Genomic DNA, 24,611 nt, shown 5'->3' with positions numbered 1-24,611 from the left:
AAAAGACATCATGTGGTCACTAGGAGCAAAAAATAAAAACAAATTAACAGCAATGGTTCTTCACTGTATCCAAGAATGCATCCACAGAAGGTATTTTTAATGCAACAAGCATGTGGCATTTCGCACAGTGAATAACAATGTCACTAAATTCTTCGCAGACAGCTTGTATTATAATGACTGCAGCTGATGATGGTTCTCCCAAGGCTGCTGTAGATGTCGACTGTACTGCTGCACCTGTTTTCTCCTGCATCATCTGGTTGTACACCCTTCATGAATTGTTTTTTAGGTGCTTCCACATGGAACTTGTCCCATGTGAATACTTCTTTGCAGTGTCTCTGGATAACTACTTTCTGCAAATATTGCACTGCACATATTTTGCTGTTACCCTTTTTCCACAGAAGGTATAGTAAGGTGTTTCCACACATCGCATTCTTTTCTGTGAGGTGGTGTGTCTTCCTTATCCTCAACAGGTTGTGGATGCTCATCTTGGACGGACGATGTAGCTTCGGCCATTCTTTAAAATCAGAGCACCACTGCTTCTCAATCCTTCTTCTAGAGACTTCACTGGAGAAGTAACTGGTTTTGGGTGTGGTTTTCCATTTGCATGGCTGGGGTCCTCATATATCCAATCATAGCTTAAGGACTCAGTGTGATTTCATGTGAATTTGCAAATCCAGCATGTAGAACTGTGGATTCGCAAAAGTCATGAAATGGGAACATTTGTTGAAAAACAGATATAAGGTGGTCTATATATGTCTGTCAATATTTTCACACTGATCTCATTAATGAAATTGGAGGGTTGTACATATCCGCGGATTTGGACTCGTTGATAAAAAACCATAAAATAGTAGTCCGTCTATGTTTATGGACCTGCAAAGGTACTGTAATACCCCCCAAAACAAATTTCATTTGTTTATTACATTTAAAAAACCTCATAAGCTTTACAATAAGTACATATGTGTTTTTTATGTTTTTAAACATATATAAAGTATATTTATAAAAAAAGAAAGTCTACAGTTTACAAAAAACTAAACTAAAAATCCAAATAAATTGAATACAATTAGGGTCTCATTATGACGCTGGTGGTCTAGGAGCAGGCTGCCACACTGCCGCCCCGATCCGTGATTGCCCTAGACATAAAAAAACACCCACCAGAGTATGACTTTTAAAGCCTCTGGCTAGGCAGTTCTTTGGCAGTCCCACAGAGGTGCCTTTGAAAAAGACACTGCAATGGGGGCATCAAAGGCAGTTCCTGTAGGGCATGGACTGTGAAGTGCATGCCCTGCAGGAACTGGGGGTGCATGCAGACAGGGGTCACAACATGTGCCCCCCTGTATGCACTACATGGCGCAGAGGCACAATGGGGCCCTGTAGGATCCTCTTTGTTTCCTCACCACCACACATTTCATGGCGGATCCAGGAATGTTTCAAACAACAAATTGTCTTTGAAATCTAAGAACCTCGCAGTTAACACCCCAACATTCTTGCTGCATAACCATTTCTCATTGATATAGGTCCAGTACATCTTCTTTAATAATGCCAGTGTATGTTTATTTATTAGCTGAGGGTAGGTCCAGTAGTTAGCCATCCCTAGATTATTTAGCCAGGTTTTAATATGTTTAAACCAGGCTATAGTCCCCCTTACATTTAAAGTTCTTACTTCATTGAACAATTAATAATATAATCAAGCGAGAGAGGTAGGAAAAATGAGGACTAGTTCACTTCCCCTGGTACTTAAAGTAAATATCAATGAGAACTAGCTAATGAGTGGAAGCATGATGTTCATGTCTGGGAGAAAAACGTATTGTTTTTTATGAAGACCCTCACCCACCAACCTAGTTGATGGCATGCTTAATCATCGGGTCCCAACCAAGGCCAAGGTGCCGAGTGCACCTTGGGTGTGCTTCAACGTCTGACTACAGCGGAGCGGGTTTTGTGCAGTGAGAGTGTAGTGAAGTGAATGAGTGTAGATTAAAAACTGTCCAATGGGACCCGAACAATTGGGGAACTGTAATTGTGAGTCCTTGGCAGCATTAAAATAAAAGGGCAGATGTATGTGGAGGTTGGGTTATGTCTCCAATATCCTATGAGGTCTCTATGCTTCAGCCAGACTACTAAGTGTGCTGGCTTTCATCGGGACCTATGTGTGTGGTGTATTGGTGGTGGTCAAGTGTAGTTTGTTAGACCAGTAGGTGCCGCACGTGCTAAAGTGCCTTTATTGAGAGAGGAGGTGTTCCTCAGGTTGCTCAAGCCCTGTTGAGAAAAAAAGAGACAGACAAAATACAGACAGACATAAACATTTAAATAGTAATAGCTTCTCTTTATCACACATGCCATTGTGACTGGATGAGCATCGTGTCCGTACACTATACGGGAAAAATGGGTGGAAGTGAAACGAATAGTGACACTTGTTAAAAAGTGGCTGTATATAAATGCTGTTAATTATGTGCTACTATGCCTTGAATAAATAGTTTTTTTTCCGTAACGGCATGGCAGTAACCCCTGAAGAAGGGCATCATATGCCCGAAATGCATTGGGTATTTTAAATAAACAACACTGCCTCAGACGAAATTGCTTCTTTCGTGTTTTATGCAAGAGGTTCGGACGGCCCAGCTTAAACATGCGAAAATTTGTAAATTTGGCAAATCCATTCCGCGTGTGGTGAGAAAATGCTGCAAAAAAGTTGGATAAAAGTGGCTAAAAATGTGATTATATTGGAATACATGGATTAATTTGAAACAGAGGAAAACGGCCTTCACAGGCGAGTACAGCTGTGCGTTTGGTTGGGGTGGTTACTCACCCCAAATGTGAACTTGAATAAATAGCGCCAGGTTTAAAATCGGCTCATAGTATGAGTGATAAGGTAAAACTTGCAAAGGAGGAAAAAATACTTACACTGAGATTTTCAGAGTGTGCAACATGAATCCCATGTGGAGACCGGACCTGTAGTCACACACTATGAGTGTTGAGGGAGAGAGAAACGAAAAAATGTTTTACAGCAAAATTCCCAGGCAGAGTGTGGACTTGTATCCACCAGCTGGGAATAGAGACCCCAGAGCCCCACTTACTTCATCAAGCTCTCCGGCCCACACTTCATACCTACTGCGGCTTGCTACCGGAACTCCATCTATGTGGACCGGTAGCTGAGAGGCAGTTTAAATACCATATGGTTTCACCAGGTGCCGCATATCAGAGCGGGCGTGCCCTTCATTGCGGTCAGGTGTCTCCATGAGTAGCGTCTTCTCTGACTGGGGACTGAAGAAGGACTATGTGGGCTCAGTTAGAGTGTTAAGAACTCTGTGGCAAATAAAGTCATGTTAAATGAAGTTACGTGTCCAAACTGTTAATATATATTAACATGAAGCTCGTGAGATATAGGTCACGAGTATATGTATATTTAATAAGTCAACTGCTGCTGGAACTCTTCTCTGGACGAGAGGAACGAGCGTTGAAGAAAGACTAGGTGGACTCCCGGCAGTGTCTGAAGCACTGCATACACATAAAATATGTGGAGTGGAGCTATGTGTCCACAGTGTCCATTATTCTTGTCTTATAACTCATGAGTGGATTATGTGTAGGTTAAAAAATAGTAACCATATGTAAGTAGTTCCGGTTGCAAGGGGATCGGCAGTATGGCAGTCAAACCTGCTATTGGGTATTCCTTGGCAGAACGCCATATGTGTGCTACAGTGGCGGTATGTGTGTCTTAGTGTGAAGCCTTATATGGTGTAGGCTGAGTCTAGAGTGTTCTGTCTATCAAGGATACTGAAATGAATCTACATAATTAGGTATAGATGCTAGTATCATGCACGTTAGGGCGTGGAGTAATGTACTCTATGAGCTCTCATGTATGCGTAGGACCCGATGTGCGGTCCTGGGAAGATGGTCCTGAGGGGAGGTGCAAGGTTACTCAGGTGTCCCACAAGTGATGATACTGATGGTCCTTTAATAAGGGTAAATGTATTTCCTATGGCATAGTGGTGCCATATCTCATGTACTGGGACAGTATGAATGGCTGAAAGTTCTCAGATTGTGTCACACAGGGATGTTTGTGCACATCTGTGGCTGGAATGTAACATAATGTCAGCGATTGCTGAGGGAGTTCCACGGATATTGTCATTAAGCCCTGATATGTGTGTGGATAAATGGTAGATCCAGCATTGTTCTTTCTGTAATAGGACGTTCTCATCTGTCATATTGTTGACACCAATTGGCTCGATGATGGTCCATCTGAGGTCGTTGGGTGTGTGTCCTCTCTACATGAATTGGTCCGTCATCCTTGTAGTGTTCCTCTTGCAGCGTATGTTGCTGCGGTGTTCACCAATACTAGTTTCGATTTTTCTGCTTGTCATCCTGATTTAGCTGCGTTTATAGGGGCATTCAATGAGGCATACCACGTGTTGAATTGCAATTTGTATGCTTTCTTTCATGCCATGTTTTGCCCACCTCTAGATTGAGTGTCTTTGTGGCTCTGGTTAGGTGGTAAATGTGGCAGTTGCAGCAAGGGTAATGGCCCACAATGTTGGGTAAGCCCCATGCGTTAAGGACAGTGCTGTCTTCAGGGGCCTGGGATTTCCTTGGGCGGGTGGACACTAATCGGTCTTTCAGACTGACCGCTCTCCTCTATAACAAGAGTGGCTGGTCCCAGCTTAATGCACCAGTATTCCAGATACACCAGTTTTTCTGATGATTTTAGCCACTTTATTTGAGGCTGGATTGTATGTGGTCACATGTGTGAGGGGATGGTATTGTCCTCTTTTTTATTGTCCTCGAGTAGAGCCTCTCTGTTTTGATTCCGTGCTCTCTTTTTCGTGGTTTGGATAATTCTATCCGGGTATCTTCTTTGGCTGAGTTTGGTGGCCAGGTCAGCAGACTGTGTCTGGTAGTCATTGAACAATTGCCTCAGGGGGAGAGGAGAACTGCTGGTCCAAATCCTCAGTCAACAGGCTAGTGGTGTAAATTCTGCCACATGCACTTTGTTCTTTAGACACAAATATAAACAGATTGGAGTTAGGGGGAAATTCTGTGGCAGAGCTAATATTGTTCTCCACTTTCTCAAATCCCTCCATATGGTACAAACCTCATATCTAGGCCCCATGAAGATCTGCCCCAAGCCCTCTTGCATTAGAAATATCAATAGCTGGGATGACTGGCCAATATCATGGGTTTGTAACCCTTTTAAGTAGGGTGGCACTAGTATGTTGTAATATAAGTTGACTTTTAGCTGGGGTGCCCACATAAGTTTAAGTGATATTGTACCCTCTAAATAGTGAAGCTACCTTTAAAAGACCTGTGTGGGTTGAAAGTGATACATTTAGTTTTTGATACATTAACTTCCAAACCATGCTGTGTACATGTGTTAGACCTGGCACCATTGGCGTGGGTCTCCCTTCCAATTCTGCTGTTACCTCATGTGTTTTTGCTGTGTTAGATGCTTTGGGCACTGTGCCACTGCTATCCAGTGCCACAGTGCAAGTGCTCTCTATTGTAAATTGATGTATGGATTAGTGATTCCATGTTTGGCTACTTTGGTTTACTTGTCAGACCCTAGTCTAGTGCACTGAGTGTGCCAGGGCGTGTAATCCAAATGCTGCTGGTGGGCCTGCAGCACTGGTTGTGCCACCCACAGAAGCAGCCTTGTAAAATGTGAGTGAGTGAGTGAGTGAAGGGAGACTTATACCGCGCAACTTAGCCCAAGGGCATCAAGGCGCCAATCAGGTCTACCATTGCAGAGCCTGCGTGCAGTCTGGTACTGTCATGCTGACTGGGCAAGTGCACCCCACTTCCCAGTCCCTAAACCTTCCCTTTTCTTCATATCAGTCACCCCTATGGTAAGCCCAAGGGCAGGGTGCATTGTAAGTACAAGGTAGGACAAGCCCTGATGTGTGTGGCATGTCCTAATAGTGAATTACAGCCATTTTCGTTTTTCACTATTGCAAGGCTACCTGTTCTCCATAGGCCAGAATGGGCTGTAAGAATTGTTAGCATTTTATAATCGTAACCGGCTCAGAGAACATGGTGGAAATTCGAGTTTAGTGTGCCTGAACTCAGAATAATAAAATACATCTTTTAGTAAAGTTTATTTCAATATTCTGTGTTTGCAAATACCACTTTTAGAAAGTAGGTATTTGCTTGTCTAACCATTCAAACCTTCCTCTGCTAGTTTGTGTATTCCTATGTCTGGTTTTTATGAGTGACAGGGCTGGGGAATTCCAGGAGACAGGCTGAGTCACCCAGTGGTGAATAGAGAGATCTGCATCTTGATGGGAGGGAGAAGTGCACCTGAACTCTGAATAGGGCTGTGCCTGCCTTCCACAATGCTGGCTCCACCCCCTGGGGAGCGGCTGATGTCTCTGCCCTGCACACTGAAAGAAGAGAAGGAGTCCTGTAAGCAGAGTGCTCCAGGACAGTACTTGCCTTCCATAATGCTGGCTCCACCTCCTGTGGAGTGTCTGATGTGCATGCCCTGCACTGTGAAAGGAAAGGAGAAGTCTGGTAAACAGAGTGCTTCAGAACTGGTTTGGACTGTTCAAAGTCCCCTCTTCCCTCAGAGAACAAATGATTTCTGTGTATAAATATTTTGACCCTGATCCCATGAAATTAGATCACTTTTGGACTACAAGAAGAAACCTTTACTGAGGAGAGGAACCTGAAGAAACTGAGGAGAGACTATTCCCAAGCTGAAGTGCTGCTTGGGGGATTGGCCTGCAGTGCCTTACTGCCAAAGGAAGGAGAAAGGAACTTTGTAACTTTGCTTTCAACTTGTGAAGGATTACCAAGGGCTTGGAAAAGAGCTTGCCTCCTGCTGAAGTCTCAGGGACAACAGACTTCACCCCCCAGCTCCCCAGAGTTCTTTTGCAAGTGCCTGCTGCTGTTTTGGGCCTTCAGAGGAACTGCGTGTCGCAAGGAGCTGGAAGTGCGACTCAACGAGAAGAAGCATGTTGCCGTCGCAACTCCGGAGAAAGGAGAGTGTCACCACTGGAACTGTCGCACTGCACCGCATCGGAAAGAAGCATGCCGCAATGAAGAGGACAATAAACAACGAAGGGCTGGCTCTGATCAGTAAGGCTGAGCCAAATACTTAACCAACAAAATAGAGATGCCAGTACTGATATACATAGTTAAAGAACCAATAACCTCCTGAAACCTGAGCACAAGATCAGAGATGGGGCTTACTATTTAATAGTATTTTATTCAAAAATATTTACAACATATATCTCAAATTTTTTAAATTTTGATGCAAAAGAGATTTTACAAAAAACACGTGCGACATAAGAATATTAGCTAAACATTCAACCATTCATTCTAATTCAGTCATATCACAAGCAACAACAACATGTATACAGATTAGAAGGGAAAAAAAGGGGAGGGGTTGAATGAAAAAACAATGAGAACAAATACCAGAGGTCTACAAATCTTTTCATAAACCATTGAACTAACTATTCTATGGGTACATTCTTGCATCTACAAGATCATTTCGAACTTAAGATTAATATTATAAAGTAATGTACAATAAAGTGGTCCGGGTTTAAAAAGAATTAGATCCCCGGAGACTTTTGTAGACTGGTGTGGTAGGGCCTACGCGTTTCGAATCCCACAGAAGTCGTAGGGGATTCTCTTCAGGGCCTTGGAAGTTCCTATTAGAGATAAAAATAGAAAAAAGGAAAGAAGAACAATCAAAACAAGTATACGTGGCGCAAACTTAGGACATTTTGTTAAATCATTTTATCATACAAACAGGGGCCACATCAGGTGGACTGCCAAGCAACAGGGCCAACCAGCATTTCAAACAGTGTTGGGGGTTGGCTTGGAATTGTATTTACATCTAAACTACCGCTTCAAGACTGCTTACAAAGATAAATGGAACCCTGTGTCATAAGGAAACTCCTATCCTTAAAGGAAAGTTTGCTCAACACAGGTACTAGGCTGGCGTTGAAAGCACCTGCAATGGAACAACAGATCTCATAAGGTTGTTAGTTTACTCACCTTTATTTAATAAAAGGACAGTTGTGCTTAAGGTATTTGTCCACGTGTCGTCACAGTGCGCTAGAGCGTATGCAGCAGTCTGTAATAAAGCGAAGTTTGAGTTTAGGCTTATAGGTCTGATTGGTGCCATCTTGTGAACGAGTAAAAATGGGCAGTATGCACTTACCCCTAATTTCTTTTTATTTTTGCTTATGGCCTTCAGCACCAACCGAATTTAGATTGGAAGATGATGAACTGTAACGAAAAACTGTGGAGGAATAATAAAAAGGAGCTCATTGTCTATGTAACAAAGAGCGCACCGGGTTTGGTTTAGTTGCATACCCGATAAAACAGAAATACTCGTACCCGTTTTTTGATTAATGGATTCGGGAGCTTATTAACGAACCGATGAAAAACTCCAAATGCAAGACGGGACACCAAGCCAGACCGTCTACTTGGGTAGCCTAGATGGTAAAATTGGGTGGGATTAAAGAACGGATTTGCCCGTTATGAATATGAACATTGTGAAGACGGATTCAAATAATAAACAGGGCAGCGCGAGTCATGGGACCTTACCTAAAGACTTTGAGCCACTCGAATGAAATGTCTTAAATGAGAATAACATTGGGGCTCCTAGCGGGTGGTTCCCATACCTAGTGTAAAGAAAAAAACAATGGGTGTTACTTGAGACGCTCAACAATTCGAAAGGAATTAAGCCTGCTAGCAGCGAGAAGGCTCTTACTTAAATCTGCGCTTCGAAGGCTGCCTATTCAGTGCAAAATCTCTACGGGTGTCCTCTCAGGTCAAGGCAGCAGTCGCTGTATAATTGAAAAGGAAGACCACCCGGTTAACGTTTACTGAAAGCGTTTCAAGGACGAACCTGGTGCCTAGCAAAAACAGGGGGCTGGTGACTTACTGTAGAATTGAAATATCCGCTCGTACCGGTGGCGTCTCAGTCAGCACTAATCGCTCGCGCATGGGTAAACAAGCGCGTGGTTGGAGGAACTATTTAAAGGGAACGTGCTAATAAGATACGCCTACCTCGGGGCGTGGTTAGCCCTTTGGAACCATGGCGCACTGGGAATGTGGTGTACAACCTACCGAAACGCAAGTGTCCATGTAAGAAAATGGGGGTTTAAATTTAGCAATTGAATTGGAAAATCGCGGAGTCACTTAGGGGGGCATGGAATGCCCTACAAGGGGTTTTTTTGAAGCAAAGAAGCGAAGTGGGGATGGAAAAACATTCTATTAAACCAAACCATGCAGGATGCAGGAGCAGTGGAAATTATAAGGGCCTAAAGTGTCCTCATAATTTAAAGATTTCACTCAATTCATTTAAACCAGACACTGCTGTATCAAATTTGACAATCAGTAGCGCTTCCCTTTTGGACAATTTTAGATTCCAATCGCCTCCGCGCGGATCTCTTTCAACTTTGGATATAACTGTCCACTGTAGATCTCCAATTTGATGTTGCATCCTTGTCCAATGGTTAACCAAAGGCGCATTTTCAACTTTTTGTTTCAATCTAGACTTGTGTTGACTGATTCGCTGGCGTACTTCTTGGTTAGTTTTACCTATATACAGAGAATTACAAGGGCACTTTATGCCGTATACTACAAATTTGGATTTGCAATTACTGAAAGCATTATGCTTCCATGAGACTCCATTATTTTGGAATAACGACCCTTCCAATGTCGAATCGCAACATAGACAGGTGCCGCATTTGTGGTGTCCTGTAATTGGGGGGAACCCCATAAGATGACGTAATGTAGGCTGTGTTTTAGTCGGCATCGCTGCTCTAATGACGTAGTTAGCCACACTATTTTCCTTCTTGAAGGCGAATAGGGGAAGTTGTTGTAGACTCGCATCTAGATTCTTTACCAGATGCCAATTTTGTGTGATAACGCGTTTGAGTTGGTTAGCGTTAGGACAAAAATTTGTGACACACACTTGGCGTTGCAGTTTAGATTTCTCTTTACGCTCGAGAAGTGTCTCTCTGGAGGTATACTTAGCCCTCTTCATGCAGTTTTTTACCAGTTTTTTAGGGTAACCGCGATCGCATAATTTGGATATCAAATTATCTGCATGATACTGGTAATCTTCCCTGAACGTGCAGTTTCTGCGTACCCGCAGAAACTGCCCATAAGGGAGATTTTCCCTAAGACTTCTCGGGTGATTACTGTTGAACAGTAAAGCTTTGTTGCGGTCGGTTGGTTTTGTAAACAATGTAGTCGCTAATATGCCTTCTTTGGGGAATACCTCAACATCCAAAAATGAAATACGCGTGTTGGAATGTGCCATGCTAAACTGTATATCTGGTGTTCTGGCATTTAGCCATTGGTGGAACAAGGGCAAGTTGTTACTGTCTCCTGTCCACACCATAAAGACATCATCTATAAAGCGGAGCCATATACCTATATGATGACTGAATGGGTTATTGTTATATATGTAGGTGTCTTCATACAATGACATAAAAAGTACTGCCAGCTCCGGTGCAAAAGGGCAGCCCATCGCCACCCCCTTGACTTGATAGTAAAACTCGTTATTGAAGCAAAAGTAGTTCTTTCTTAATGCAAAGGATGCGAGATCTACTAAGAACTTGGTCGGGACTCGCGTGGGCCTAGGTCTTGAATCTAAATAAAAAGTTAGAACTGCCACTGCTTCGTCCTGGGGGATCTGAGTATAAAGGGACGTCACATCGAGGGTGACCAATGTGTCCGTCCCTTCACGAAAGTTGACATTATCCAACTTGTTGATGAAATCGGTGGTGTCTTGTAAATAGGAGACCACCTGACTCATGAACTCTTTTAGAAAGCAATCCACATACTTGGAAATCGGTTCAAGGAGTAAACCACATCCTGCCACGATGGGTCTCCCAGGTGGATGTTTTTGATTTTTGTGGAGCTTTGGTAATACGTAGAACATGGGTATTTTGGGATGTTTAATCTTGAGATATTCCACCTCATTTGGTCCAACAAACCCTTGTTCAAACCCGTGTTCAAAGTTGCACAGCTGATTTTTTTTTGCAAAAATTTAAATTTTCCCAACCTCTGGGTTCAGAGTAAAATAAGAATTCTACAAGGCGCTGAGGGCCTGGGTAGAAGCAAGGAAAACGCCTGTGATTGAGGAGGATGACTTGGCAATCGTGCAACAAGAAGGGCCAGTGGGCCTAGGAGGGAGGAAAGTAGCTTCCCTCGCATGTAGCAGTGCTTCTAACAAAAGTCTGTCTCCAGAGGAGCTGGAGGACAGAGAGATATCAAGAATGCATGACATGGAGATGACCAGGTTCAAAGTGGATAGGCAGTTGGAATTAGAAAATAAAAGGTTAGATCTTGAGGAAAAGAAAATGCAGTTTGAGCATGAAAATGTTTTGAGGGAGTTGGAGTTTAAAACTAAAAGTTTAGAAGTTACTCCCTCTAGTGGTAGCGTACCATCAGTACATACAGAAAGTAGAGTGTATATTCCCAAGGATGTGGTGAAAGAGTTTTACAAAAGTGATGATATTGGTCAGTGGTTCAGAGCCTATGAGGTAGCCATGTCTTCCCACCGGGTCCCTGAGCGAGATTGGGGAGCGGGGTTGTGGGGAAGGTTCCTTAGTGAGGGGCGGGATACTTTGTTAGGCTTGCCTTCTGATGTCCACAATTCAATCAGCCACATGAAAGATGCATTGATGTCTAGATACGGTTTGACACCTGAGCTCTATAGGCAGAGGTTCAGGAAATGCAAAAAATTAGAAAACAGTACTTGGGTTGAATATGTCACTTTCTTTTGCAGAGCATTGGATGGTTGGGTAAAGGGTAGCAAGGTTAAGGATTTTCAAGGTCTCTTGGATTTGATTGCATGGGAGCACTTGTCTGATAATTGTTTTCCAGAGCTGCGCCAGCATCTGATAGATAGCAAGCTGACTAACCCTACGAAGCTTGCTGAGGAGGCCGACCATTGGGTCAGTGCCAGGGTCCACAAGGGTCACATGGGAGACTCAGCCAAAGGTGGGCAGGGTCCCCAGCAGAAGAGTGGGGGGGACAAGGGTAAACAGAAGGAGTTCCGCAAAGGGCCCCAAAGTAGTCCCCAAGGGAACCCCGTGAAAGGTTCCCAGCCTCCCCCTGAGAGAAAGCAACGGGCCTGACAGGTAGTCCTGTTCCCCACGGGCCCCTGAAATGTTACAAGTGTGGTGATCTGGGTCATAAGGCGAATGATATCAGGTGCCGCCTGTTTGGTAAACAAGCACCCACTGGTGCTCCGCCCCGGCAGATGGCTAGTGTAGCCTTGGGGGAGGAGATTAATGTCCAAGATGGGTGGGTCCCGCACAGATGACCCTAGTCCCTTTAGGAGACAGTGAGATGGTCTCAGAGGCTCAGCTGCCCAGGAACACTAAGAAATATGGGCAGCGAGTGACCGTCAATGGCCAACAGGTGGAGGCTCCTAGAGATACAGGAGCCAGTTGGACAGCTGTCAGGTGTCACCTAGTGTCTCAAGAGCAGATTGTCCCTCATGCATTTTGCCGAGTTGTTAACACCGACAACACAGAGAGTCATTGTCCAATGGCTCAGGTTCCCCTTGAGTGGGGGGGTCTCTGGTACTCTTCAGGTAGCTGTGGGGCCCGCTATGCCTGTTGATTGTTTGTTAGAAAATGATTTGGAGAGCTTCCCTTGAGAAAGGTGGAGAAAATAACTCACTTGAAGATGGTTGGACTGCCTGACTGGGAGTGCGTGACCACCCGGTCAATGTCAGCCAGTAGGGGTTCTCAAGAGGTCCTGGAGCCTGAGAGGGAGGCCCAGGAACCTGCTGAAGAGAGAAGTGGCGAGGGGTGCGGAAAACCGGCCCCTGAAGTTCCCACGGCCCAGGAGGAGGTAGACCCTGAGGGGATGCCCTGGAGCCTGCCGGGGAGCAGATAGCTGAACTGGGAGACCTGCCTGAGCTGACCCATTGGCAGCAAGAAGGAGGTCCCTCCAGGAAGACTTTTGCAAGGAGCACAAAAAATACCCTTCTCTCGTGGGCTTGCGGCAACAGGCTGTAAGCCACAGGTGATCAGTCAGGATCACATTGGATCCACTGGGAGAATGGTCTCCTGTATAATGAGCCTAAGGTTGCTGAATCTGGGTCAGCTCGTGTTCTGGTGGCACCCCAGAAGTTCAGAGCCTTCCTACTGGGGCTGGCTCATGATGTGCCATTAGTAGGACATTTGGGGTAGGACAAGACCTTTGAGAGGCTTGTCACCCACTTTCATTGGCCCCAAATGCGCAGGTGTTCTGATACTCATTGCTTGACTTGTCAGACTTGCCAGGCAAGTGGAAAGAGTGGGAGGAAGCACAAGGCTCCTCTCCAGCCATTCCCTGTGGTCAGTACCCCCTTTGAAAGGTGGGGATTGACATTGTGGGGCCACTGGACCCCAAGACAGCCATGGGCAACAGGTTCATCCTGGTCTTGATGGACCATGCCACCCGGTACCTGAAAGCCCTACCTCTGAGGATAGTAATGCCCCCGTGGTGGGACGAGCACTGATGGGAATTTTCTCCTGAGTGGGATTCCCTTGCGAGGTAGTGTCTGCCCGGGGCACCAACTTCATTTCCAAGTATATGAAGTCTCTGTGGCAGGAGTATGGTGTAACCTACAAGTTCACCACTCCTTACCATCCCCAAGGAAATGGGCTGGTTGAAAGGTTCAACCGGACCCTGAAGGGCATGATTATGGGTCTTGAGGAACCCATGAGGCGTAAGTGGGACGTCCTCTTACAATACCTGCTGTTTGCATACCGGGAGGTGCCACAGAGATCTCTAGGGTTCAGTCCCTTTGAGCTTCTCTATGGACACCCGGTCAGAGGACCTCTGAGTCTGGTTAAAGAAGGCTGGGAGCAATCTCCCAGGAAACCTCCCCAGAATTTACATAGCTACATGCTGGCTTTCAGGAACTGGACTAGGCGCTTCAGTGATCTCGCTCAGGCAAATCTGGAGGCCAGCCTAGAGGAGATGAAGTGCTGGTATGACCAGAATGCCACACTGGTAGAGCTTCAGCCTGGACAAGAGGTGTGGGTCATGGCCCCAGTGGAGCCCTGTGAGCTCCAAGATAAGTGGACCGGGCCTTTTGAGTTTGTGGAGCGCAAAAGTCCAATTACCTACTTGGTGGACTTACGGTCTCCTGGGAACCCCTTGAGGGTCCTACATGTCAACCGCCTTAAGCCCCACTTAGAGAGGTCTGAAGTGGGCATGCTCTTGGCAGTAGATGCTGGGATGGAGGAGGAGACTGAGCCTCTTCCAGATCTCTTGTCTGCCTCAGAGCAGGATGGGTCAGTGGATGGTGTTAACCTCTCTTCCACACTGACCCCTGAGCAACAGAATGACTGCAGTCAGTTGCTGGGACAGTTTTCTGATCTGTTTTCCCTGGTTCCTGGTGTCACAGATTGGTGCGTCAATGATGTGGACACAGGAGACAGCTTACCTGTGAAGCACGAGTCTTACAGGGTAACTGACAGGGTGAGGGCTTGCATTAAAGAGGAGGTCTCAAAGATGCTTGCACATGGGGTGATTGAGTCTGTTGTGAACGTATCTAGGACCCTATTTAAATATTCCCGATTCATGCCCTTATGTGGTTATAACAAATCATATCCTTATAAAGGCATAAGAATAATATCCATATTTAGTCATAGCCAATGCAGTCCAAATACGGCAAGGCTACTCCTATAGACTCCTAGAAAGTACAACGCGTTCTTTAAACAAACCAAGCCTCCAGCAGCCCGGGAATTCCCCCAGCTTCTGTTTTTATTTGTCCAAGAACTCCTCGAGTCCTAAAAGAACTGCGAGTTCTTAGTGACGTCGTATGTCCAACCTTACGTCAAACTCTGCACCTTCCAGGTATAAATATACCAGCATCTGCCTTAGCAAACACACGTTGGTTTGGAGCAGATCGGCTATCTACTTACCCGACGCCCTGCTGGAAAACGAGTGCCGAAGGAAGCACGACCCTCCCATTGACGCACTGAGAGAGACGCTGTCTTTTCTCCCGCCGAGAAATCCAGCTCCAGTGTTTCCAGTCACCCTTGCGGGTTGCTGGGAGATCGAGTCCTGAGAAAGAGATACAAGACCTCCTTCATTCTATAACCAAGGTACGGAGCTGATTAGATCCTTAGGGAATTCTTGATTCAGATTCTTGGCAAAACTATCTTAACTTAAACTGCAGCTCACTTACTCCTTCCCACATACTAGGCTTAGGTTAGGTACACCAGGGTAGGCGTATTTAGAAACACCAGTTGAGTACGTTTAGTCAACTTTTATCATTGTATGTATTTTATACATTTTAAGTATCTTATGGCTTAGAAACCATATAAATGCTTTTACAGTATTATTTCATAATACTCCTTTTACTTTACCTTTACTCACTTCTCTTGCATGAGAAAGAAGACTGCTCAATAAATAACCACTTTTATTGAAAACGCCCGTCTCTCTATTTCTCTGCACTCCTGGTGAAACTAAGCATGCACGATTGACTGAGTGAAATAGCTATCTATTGTTTCCGCGACTCTGGAGATATACTCCTTATTCTGGAGGGAGCAAAGTTGTCATGTTTATGCGGTTGTCAGAAACTAATCCCTTCTTGTCTATTCAGGAAAGTTAACACCTTCCTGTTTACTCGAGAAAGTTTCCAGTGACCTCTGAGCTAGCTGGCATTCATAATTAAGTCTAACATATTCAGTAGAGACCTAGTCGACCTCAGTCCTACGTCTAAACTATCGTTTATGTTATTCCAATGCGCAGAGCCTATTGGGAATATAGGAACTACACGACAAGTCATCTAGCAGTCCTTGGCCAGCCCAGTGGTCTTGGTCCTGAAGGATGCAGCGCAGGGTGTCACACTCGAACTCCGGTTCTGTGTGGACTACCCAGGACTCAATTCAGTCACGAAGACTGACGCGCACCCCATCCCCAGAGCTGATGAGCTCATTGATCGGCTAGGAACTGTACGGTACCTCAGCACGTTTGATTTGACATCTGAGTACTGGCAGATCGCCTTGACTGATGGGGTAAAGGAGAGGTCAGCATTCTCCACACTAGATGGGCATTTCCAGTTCCGGGTTATGCCTTTTGGGATGAAGAATGCCCCTGCCACCTTTCAGAGGTTGGTCAACCAGGTGTTGGTTGGACTGGAGGAATTCAGTGCCGCCTACACCGCCACATGGATGACATCGCAGTGTTCAGTGTCAGTTGAGAGGAACATCTGCGCCACCTCTGGGAAGTGTTGATGGCACTGCGGAAAGCAGGCCTCATGATCAAAGTGAGTAAGTGCCAGATCGGGCAGGGTTCTGTGGTGTACTTGGGGCACCAAGTTGAGAGCGGCCAGGTGGCACCCCTACAACCCAAGATTGAAACCATCCTGGCTTGGGAGTCACCCAAAACCCAGGCAGAGGTTAGAGCCTTCTTAGGTCTCACAGGGTATTACAGGAGATTTGTAAAGGGATATGGCAACATTGTTGCACCCTTGACAGAGCTGACTTCCAGGAAGCAGCCCAAGAAAGTGATTTGAACTGACACCTGTCAGAAAGCCTTTGAGGGCCTGAAAGCTGCCATGTGCACGGCACCCGTGCTCCTGGCACCCAACTTCTCAAGAGAGTTCATTGTCCAGACAGACGCTTCAGAGCATGTTGCGGGGGCTGTTTTGTCACAGATGAATGAGGAGGGCCTAGATCAACCTGTAGCCTTTATCAGTAGAAGGTTACTTCCACTGGAACAGAGGTGGAGTGCTATTGAGCGTGAGACTTTTGCTGTGGTCTGGGCACTGAAGAAGCTGAGACCATACCTGTTTGGGACTCACTTCCGGGTTCAAACATATCACAGGCCCCTCAGATGGTTGATGCAGATGAGGGGGGAGAATCCAAAGCTGTTGAGATGGTCCATCTCCCTACAGGGTATGGACTTTACGGTGGAACACCGCCCTTGTACAGAACACGCCAACGTTGATGGTCTGTCCAGATTTTTCCACCTTAGTGAAGAGAACTCCCAGGAGTAAGGGTAGTTCTCCCCACCTTTCAGCTGGAGGGGACACGTGTTAGACCTGGCACCATTGGCATGGGTCTCCCTTCCATTTTTGCTGTTGCCTCATTTGTTAGATGCTTTGGGCACTGTGCCACTGCTATCCAGTGCCACAGTGCAAGTGCACCCTATTGTAAATTGATGTATGGATTAGTGATTCCATGTTTTGCTCCTTTGGTTTACTTGTCAGACCTTAGTCTAGTGCACTGAGTGTGCCAGGGCGTGCAATTTAAATGCTGCTGGTGGGCCTGCAGCACTGGTTGTGCCACCCACAGAAGCAGCCTTGTAAAATGTGTCTAAGGTCTGCCATTGCAGAGCCTGCATGCAGTCTGGAATTGTCATGCTGACTGGGCAAGTGCACCACTTCCCAGTTTACCTAAACCTTCCCTTTTCTTCATATCAGTCACCCCTATGGTAGGCCCAAGGGCAGGGTGCATTGTAAGTATAAGTTAGGACAAGCCCTGATGTGTGTGGCATGTCCTAATAATGAATTACAGCCATTTTCGTTTTTCACTATTGCAAGGCTACCTGTTCTCCATAGACCAGAATGGGCTGTTAGAATTGTTACATTTTATAATCCTAACAGGCACAGAGAACATGGTAGAAATTCGAGTTTAGTATGCCTGAACTCAGAATAATAAAATACATATTTTAGTAAAGTTTATTTTAATATTCTGTGTTTGCAAATACCACTTTTAGAAAGTAGGTATTTGCTTGTCTAACCATTCAAACATGCCTCTGCTAGTTTGTGTATTCCTATGTCTGGTTTCTGTGAGTGACAGGGCTGGGGAATTCCAGGAGACAGGCTGAGTCACCGAGTGGTGAATAGATAGATCTGCATCTTGATGGGAGGGATGAGTGCACCTGAACTGTGAATAGGGCTGTGCCTGCCTTCCACAATGCTGGCTACACCCTCTGGGGAGCCGCTGATGTCTCTGCCCTGCACACTGAAAGAAGAGAAGGAGTCCTGTAAACAGAGTGCTCCAGGACTGTACTTGCCTTCCACAATGCTTGCTCCACCTCCTGTGGGGCGTCTGATGTGCATGCCCTGCACTGAGAAAGGAAAGGAGAAGTCTGGTAAACAGAGTGCTTCAGAACTGGTTTGTACTGGGCAAAGCCCCCTCTCCCTCAGAGAACAAAGGATTTCTGGGTATAAATATTAGGACCCTGATCCCATGAAATTAGATCACGTTTGGACTACAAGAAGAAACCTTTACTGAGGAGAGGAACCTGAAGAAACTGAGGAGAGACTATTCCCAAGCTAAAGTGCTGCTTTGGGGATTGGCCTGCAGTGGTTGCCTTACTGCCAAAGGAAGGAGAAAGGAATTTTGTAACTTTGCTTTCAACTTGTGAAGGATCTCCAAGGGCTTGGAAAAGAGCTTGACTCCTTCTGAAGTCTCAGGGACAACAGACGTCACCCCCAGCTCCCCAGAGTTCTTTTGGAAGTTCCTGCTGCTGTTTTGGGCCTTCTGAGGAACTGCGTGTAGCAAGGAGCTGGAAGCGTGACTCAGTGAGAAGAAGTGTGTCGCCATCGCTGTGCCTGCTGTTGCAACTCCGGAGAAAGGAGGGTGTCGCCGCTGGAACTGTCGCACTGCACAGCATTGGAGAGAAGAATGCGCAATGAAGAGGAAGCGTGTCGCCGTTGCTGCTGCTGCCATCGCAACTCCGAAGAAGGAGGGTGTCACAGCTGGAGCTGTCGCACTGCACCGCATCCGGAAAAGAATCTCGCAACGAGGCGGAGCGTGTCCCCGTCGTTGTGCCTGCCATCGCAACTCCGGAGAAGGAGTGTGTCGCCGCTGGAACTGTCGCACTGCACCGCATTGATCAAGAGCACCTTGCAACCCCGAGAAGCGCGCCGCCGTCGGAGCTGCTGCCGTTGCATCTTGGATGTCGCCGCTGTAGGTGTCGCATCGAGCGGAAGCTTCACGCATCGTGGAAGAGAGCGTCGCCGCTGGAGCTGTTGCCGTTGCATCGTAAGGGTGTCGCCGCTGCAGTCCACGCATCGAATCGAGGCCTTCTCACATCCCCGAGAAGCGTGCCGCATCTGGAAGATCTTCACGTCTTCTTATTTCTTTGTATCAGAACTTTGCCGCATTTCCCATCGCTGCGACATTGCTTGTTGTGGAAGCTCAACGCAACTTAAGGTACATTGACGCAGAGTGTCGCATCTAAGAACTGAACTAAACTAAGCTTAAATCTACCATCTTAAAGTAATCATAGTGTGTATTTTTGTCGTTTATAGTCTTGTGTTAACTCTATATAAAGTCTACTTATTTTTTATATAAAACCTGTGTGGTGTCCATTTGTAGTGTTGTCACTGGGTTACTGTATGTGGTCACAACTGCTTAACTTACAACGCCTCTGAAATAAGCCTTGACAGCTCGCGCCACGCAACCTAGAGGGTGAGCAGGGGTTATTTTAGGTGTGTAATCCCCTTTCCCTGACTAGAGGAGAGGGTCCCTATTTGTCACAAGTACCTACCTATGCCAACCAGAGATCCCCCAGTCTAACAATGAGGATAAGAATTGGTTGAGTACATTTTGTAGTCCAAGGGATATTTTGACACCTAAAGCGTATCATTTGCAAAAAGCAGTGCTGATACTATATAGTCTGCTAACTTGGGTGGGCCACTTCTGCAATCTAATAAGGTCTTAATTAACCTGATAATGTAAAGGGTAAACAGAGTTGGGGCCAGTACACATCAACTCACCATTCCTTCCCCACGTCACTTGGGCATAGCTATTATTGTAGGGCCGTATTATAATTTCTAATAGATTAGTCGGAATCCCCATCTCTTTATGCACTGCCCACATTCTCTCCCTGACAATAAGATCAAAGGCTCCCCATAAATCTATGAACACTATGTAGATATGTTACCTCTTAATAACCACATATTTCCAAAGTGTCAATAAGAACTGAAATATTTGGCCCATAGTGCTTGTGCTATCTCTAAAACATGCCTGTAATAGGGACTATATCAGGTGATACTCCATTCCTAATTGAATTCTCACTATTAGCTGGCGACAGAAGAATTTCTGGTGAAAATCAATCAGACTGATAGGATGAAAATTTGCTGGATCTACTTTATCCCCTTTCTAATGTATTGCAATTACTTTCCCACCTATCCAGGAATGAGATATTTCAGCTTCTCTTGCTATCACATTAGATTTTTGATTTACAATAAAGCCCCAGATCATTGCCATTGAAGCACAGTCTCCCAGGACTTTATTAAGGCCTGGAGTTTGCCCTTTTTAAGGCTATCGAGAGCTTCCATTGTCTCATCCAGACTAAAATGAATCGGAAGAACCTCTCGATCCTCCCTACTACTAGCATTTTCCCCAATGGGCTCCCTAGATTTGATCTGATCGGAGTAGAGGGTACTAAAATGTTTAACCCATGTAAGTGGCTGAATAGGAAAGTCATCTTTAACCTGATGCTTTGTTCAGCAATTGTATCTCAAAACATACACTATTTCCATATGGTGTACCACAAAGCTCAGTTGTCTCCCCATCCTGTCTCAGTCTCTTTATGTTACCCATCACTTTTTTTTTCAACTAAGCGGGGGTCAAATATCATATATACGCCAATGACACGAAACTCTGCCACAAAATTTAATCACCCAGGGGCATCCTACATCTGAATGCCACACTAATCAAGGTACAAAGTTGGCTTAACACCAATCACTTAAAGTTGAATCCCAACAAAGCTGAACGGCTACTTTTCTCTCCAAAAAACATTCCTCTAACAATCCAAGAATGGCTCAAGATTTTGGATGCTCTAAATTGTACTCTCACACTATTCAACTCTGTAAAGTGTTTGGGACTCACCCTGGACGAAAACATGTCAATGAAGGAGAAAATCAGCAACTCAGCCAAAGGAACGCTTTACACACTAAAACATCTCAAGAAAATTAAAGCGGTCATTCCCCCTGATGATTTTAAGATGGTAGTGCAATCTTTAGACCTCTTGAAAATTGACTGTGAAAACGCCATCTTCCCAAGAACGCTGAAAAATCACCTTGCCCCCCTAAGACAGTTCTCAGTGCTGCTGCCTGGCTCATAACAGGTATTAAACAGTTTGAGTACATCTTACTGGACCTCAAGGGCCTCAATTGGCTTCCCATTGAAGGAAGATCTAAATACAAGACTGCTTGCATCACCCACAAAGTCCTTCATACACATAGCCCCAAATATCTAGAAACCAAACTTTCGAAAGCAGGAAGAGCCAGGACTCTGAAAAGCTCCAATTCACTTCTTCTCATAACTCCTAAACTGAAAAAGAAATCCTCCCAGACACGCTCATGCTCCGGAAATGCACCTAGGATCTGGAATACACTCCCTAAAGATCTTCACTGCAACCCCTCCTTTTCCTGCTTCAAACAGGACCTTAAATACCTACTGCTCAACAACTAATTCAACACACACACACCCCGAACTATGGCCCATATATATCATCAACCTGATTTGCAATTCTCAAATAGCGATTTTTTAGAAATCGCTATTTGAGAATCGCAAATAGGGATGTATGTACAAAATAGCAATTTTTTTGCGATTTCTTAGTATTCCTTAATTGCGGTTAGCAAATTGTGAATCGCAATTAAGGAATACTTTCCCATTCATTTCTATGGGCCAGGAGGCCCATAGGAATGAATAGGAAGTTATTCGCAATTTGCGATTCGCAATTTGAGAATCGCAAATTGAACATAATTTTAAGGGTGCAGGGGTGTCCAAAGGACACCCTGTTGCACCCCTGAAATCAGCATGGGTGCACATGTGGCGCACATACATGCCCTAAGGACATGTATGTGCTTTACATTGCACTTTGAAAAATGCAAAAAGGTGCATTTTTCAAGGAATTCGCAAATTACCACCAACTTGAAGTTGATGGTAATTTGCGATTACTTAAGGCCAATTAGCATTTTTTTATGCTTCATACATTGCATTTAAGGAATCGCAAAATTTGCGATTCCTTAAATGCAATCGCAAAATAAGGAATCGCAAATTTTGCGATACCTTATTTTGCATGCAGATTTCTGTGATACATACCATTTTGCACTAATGCGTTCGCAAATGCGAACGCATTAGTGCTTGATACATATGGCCCCATGTTCCCAAAACTCACTTTTGTACTTTGGGAATATTTTTCAGCAGTAATTATGTCATTGAATCTATTAACTTATGCTGTTCTGAATTTCAAGTATTGTACCTACTTTGACTGCCTAATGCTTTTCTTTGTATGTATGTACTTAAAAAAAACAATCTCACATTATATGTAAAGCGCTATGATAACTTCAAGTCTAGCGAGCACTATATAAAACGTTACAATAAATAAGTAAACAAAATAATTAATAAATAAATGTAGTGATCAGATACCAGAATTTCTTGACATCCTTCCAATTTTTTGTTGCTTCTCATTAGGCAGCTTTATATTTCTTCCTTTACTCAACTACATCTCACCTACTGCCATTTTTTTAATTGTCAATGAGGGGACAGTTCCTAGAGTTTATACAAGAATAAATTCTCCAAATTTGAAAGTTGCATAATGGTTCATCATTTTATAGGTTTTGAGATACAACTAATCAAGATGGCGCAGGAAATAAACACCATGTTACTATTAGCCATTTTTAATGGCAGTCATTAACCTTTCCCTTGCTTTCTTGCGTGATTGTACCATAAAGCCCCACTTGGCTTCACAGGCCTACCCTTCCCCTCTTTGAAGTAGAACTTTTAAATCCTGTCTTTTAGTTGTGCAAAACGTCCTGTAATAGCTTCATCATCTTGAGCATATCTTTTCATATCCAATAATGTATGCATTGTATGGGTGTGGATATGCAATAAGATATCTTCATTGACTTCTATCATTGCCTATTTTATCCTACTTTGGTTATTACTTAAAATAACGGATCTCGCTGTCTGTTGAAAACTTCGGCCACAAAAGAGGACGATTGTTTGCACCAAATCCAGGGCTAAGGTATTATGATCCTTATCTAGCTTTTCTATAATGGCCATGTCTGTTACCTATGGCCACAGAGCGACATCGAGAAGAATATAGTCAATTCTGGATCTGGAAAGTTTTGAACATCGAACATTTGATCATATAATTGGCACCTTTGTCAGAAGGAATGCGGTCATTAACAGTTGTAAGTTATACTTTACTGTCAAAGATGCAACCTGCATTGCCAACTTTGTGTTTTTAACATAGCGTGTACAATGCAGATTGGGGATATAAGTGTACACAAGGATATAATGCTAGTAATAGGAATAGAAAGTAATAAGGAATAATAAACATTATTTACAGGGGGCAGCAGGAACATCTGCTGCGGCGTGGGTGGTGGTGGTTGTCGTTGCCTTGGTCACACCTGCTGCAGCGCTGGTGGTGGTGGTGGCAGTCGGCCCAGATGCCCTCTTGCCCTAGGGTGCATATTAAAGAAATAAGATAAAAAGCAAAGATTGGTGGTACTCTGTACAAAAACGCATTTTGACAGGCAGTTTTGCACTTTTTAAAATCAGATAGCCTATTCCTTGTTTCATAATCCTAAACCTCAAAAAATTAAATTTTCAACTATTCATGCATTCCAAAGAATAAACTTTGCTTCTCCGCCACCTTTTGATGAGTGAAGTCGATCCCCCTTTGCATACTGCACATCAGGGAAATTGTGACTATGAGCTATATAAAGCAACAGAGAAGAGCCCAACTTTCGCAACACCCCTAACATACTACTATTGTAAGAGTGAGTGACATGATGAGTTGACAATCATGCCTTAAATCAGCCCACGTGACCACCTGCCTAGCTCACACTGAAGCATAACCCTGGCAGTATCCTTCACTTTACTTTTACACCCCTCCTACACTACTAACTTTCTACACACACCCAGTTAGGCTTGAGCCATGCACCACTACTCTATCAAGGGTTTGTGTTGCCCTTGCCTCTAAGGTTTGTTTTTGTGAGGAAGGTATCCCTTCCTGCACAAAACAATGTAGGGTGCCATGTCGTGTAAAATGGCATCCTTGCACCATCATGGTGCAAGGGTGCCTGCACTGGCACACTAGGAAGCACTCAGTGTGCCAGCGCAGGAAGAGAGCAGGAATGAAACATCTTAATAAATGAATGTCACATTCCTGCCTTCTTCCTTTGACGCAGCAAAGCAAGTTGTCTTGCAGCCCTGCACAAAATGTTGATAACTCTGGGCCCTGGACATTGATGCACTTAGCACAGTATTGATAAACCCTGGCAGAACAAAGACAATGGGTGCAATTGCAAGCACTCTGTGATGCTAAAAGTGCATTTATTTACCATTCCCCCCAAGGGAATGGGCAGTGTACTTAACAAATTTATACAAGACAAACGTGAGGAAAGAAATCATGATACGACCATCAGGCAACATAAGGGTTACTACTCTTGACGACCCTGCCCCTTCACCATTTCAAATTGGACTTCATATAAGAAATGCAAGAACAGCTGCAGCAATGGGACCAGATCCAATTCCAATAAAGGTGCTCCAAAAGAATCCAAAGGAGTGGATTTTGTTTTTAGCCCCTCTCTTTTCCCATAGCTTTGTCACTGGCGTAATTCCCAAATCTTGGAAAGTAAGTATAATTATCCCTATCCATAAGAAGTGCTCCCT

This window comes from Lissotriton helveticus, chromosome 8, assembly GCF_964261635.1.
Source record: "Lissotriton helveticus chromosome 8, aLisHel1.1, whole genome shotgun sequence".
Lineage (NCBI taxonomy): Eukaryota > Metazoa > Chordata > Amphibia > Caudata > Salamandridae > Lissotriton > Lissotriton helveticus.
Note: the sequence above shows the minus strand (reverse complement) of the source record.